Source organism: Chrysochloris asiatica, unplaced genomic scaffold (genome assembly GCF_000296735.1).
Source record: "Chrysochloris asiatica unplaced genomic scaffold, ChrAsi1.0 scaffold00126, whole genome shotgun sequence".
Lineage (NCBI taxonomy): Eukaryota > Metazoa > Chordata > Mammalia > Afrosoricida > Chrysochloridae > Chrysochloris > Chrysochloris asiatica.
Window position 1 is genome coordinate 6211453 of NW_006408644.1, and position 2726 is coordinate 6214178.

Here is a 2726-nt window from a genome sequence, read left to right on the forward strand (position 1 = left end):
GCTTTTAGACATCTGCAATGATATCCCTCGTTCCACGGCCTCTTCTGAATCCCACTTGAACGTCTGGAAGTTCTCTGTCAATATATACTTGCCGCCATTTCTGTGTTACCTTTAGTAAAACTTTACTCGCATAGGATATCAAAGAGATTTACTCACATAGGATGTCCAATGATTTCTGCATTCAGTTGGGTCACCTCTCTTTGGAATGGGCACAAATACGGATCTATTCCAATTATTGGGACAGATAGTTTTATTCCAAATTTCTTAGCATTGATGATTGAGTGTCTCCAGTGCTGCCTCAATTTCTTGAAAGATTTCAGATTTATTCCAACAATTCCTGATGCCTTGTTTTTTTTTGCCAATTCCTGCAATGACCTTGGAATTATTCTTTCAGTATCATTGGCTTTTGATCATATGTTACCTCTTGAAATGGGTGAACATCAACCATTTCCTTTTGGTAGACTCACTCTGTGTATTCCTTCCGTTTTCTTTTGATGCTTGCTGCATCATTCACTAATTTGCCCAGAGAATCCTTCAATAATGAAAGTTGAGGCATGAATTTTTCTTTAATTCTCACATCTTGAGAAATGCTGAGCATGATCTTCCTTTTTGGTTTTCTGACTCCAGACTTTGCACGTTTTTGTTTTTTTTTTTTTTTTTTTTTTTTTTTTTTTTTTTTTTTTGTAATATTTGACTTGGCCTTGTCAAACTGACCTTTGACATTTTCTGTTCAGTTCTTGTACCTCCTCTATTTTTCCATTTGTTTTAATATCTCTATGCTGGAGAGCTAGTTTCAGTATGTCTTCTGATATTCCTTTTGATATTTTCCTTCTTTCTTGTCTTCTTAATGACTTTTTGCTTTCTTCTTGTATGATGTTCTTGGTGTCATCTCATAACTCTTCTGGCCTTTGATCTTTAGTGTTTAATGTATCAAATCTGTTATTCAGATGATCTCCAAATTCAGGTGGGATATATTCAAGGTCATATTTTGGCTCTCATCAACTTGTTTTCATTTCTTCATCTTCAGTCTGAATTTGCATATGAGCATCTGATGGTCTGTTCCACAATCTTTCTCTGGCTTTGTTTTCTCTGATAATATGGAGCTGTTCAACCATCTCTTTCCGCAGATGTAGTCAGTTCAACTTCTGTGTATTCCATCTGGTGAGGTCCATGTGGTCATCAAATTTAAAATGGTGAATACCAGTCCATTTCAGCTCACTAGTGCCTAAGATATCAATGTTTATGTGTTCCATTTCATTTGTGAAATTTTCCAATTTTCCTATATTCCTATATTCCATGTTCTCATTATTAAACGATGTATATAACTGCTTCTATTCTTTTTGAGTTGTGCCACATCAGCAAATGATGGTCTTGTAGGCTTTACACCCACGGTCTTACTCCACTTGGATCATCACGGTCAACTCTACTTTGTGAAGGCAGCTCTTCCCCAATCACATTTTGAGTGCCTTCCACCCTGAGGGGCTCCTTTTCTGGCACTATATCTGACAACATTTCTTTGCTATTCAAAAGATTTTCAGTGACTCAATATTTGGAAGTAGTTAGTCTCTCCTTTTCCTACTCTGTCTTCATCTGGAAGCTCATCTGAAACCTGTCCACCATGGGTGACCCTGCTGTTTATTAAAATGCCCATGGCATAGCTATCAGAATCACAGCAACTCACAAGCCACCATGGCTTGTGACAGACAAGTTGTGGATTTTCCCTTTAGAAAGTACTATAGAACCGAAACACAAATAACCAACATTGCATAACTGTACTAAGGGCCAACTCTTGACCACATTTGTTAAAATGAGTATCAAATAATATTTTCCCACTTACTGACAATTATTAGCCAACTTTGTATTGACCTCTAGTTACTAGGTTATAGTTGAACATTAACATTTATTTCTGGATGTTAACAATTTTACAGTACTTCACTTAAAATATTTTGAATCTGTTGGTTCAAAAAGTATAATAAAGTGGAGGCGGGGCTTGATGGTGGCTAGGGTGGAGGTGCAGTGAAGTTTGCTATCAGCAATACCACAGAATAACAGGCAAAACAGATCCAGGGCAGAGCTCCAAACCTCAGCAGCACACAGATAGGAATATTTTGAAGGTTTGAAGGCCTACAGATTGTGGAACATGAAGCTGAAGTAAAAAATCGTGTATTTTTTAATCTGCCAGGCTGGGCACGGAGGACAGGAGCCTACATATTGGGGAGACCAAATGAAAAGACAAATGAGGGATCAGAAACACCATGGAAAAATGCCACGGGAACTTTGGAGCAAAGGTGGCCTTTGTCGGTTTTCTCTTTTTTTTCTTTCTTTCTTTCTTTTTTTTTTTTTTTTTTTTGGTGTCTGGTCATTAGTGTACCCACTGTTTTCCCACCTCCGTTCTAGTGACTACAGGGGGAGCCTGAGAGAGTGAACACCCCGCCCCGACCCTCACTACTGGTGAGTTCTTTTGCAGCGCATGTGCACAGATTCTCAGCCCAAGAGCAGTCTCTGAAGGCTTTTTGCTTGTATGTCTTTTGTTTTTTAAAAACAGGAAAGGGCAGAACAGGGCTGTAGAGAAAGAAAGGGAATTTAAAAACAAAACAGGCCGAAAATTAAATTAAAGCCTGAGGTATACCATAACAACAAACACAGGCATCCTGAAATTTCTCAAGCAGCTTTGAAAGCAAGAAGCTGAAGATAGGGCCTTAAAGTTATACTCATATTAGGCTACA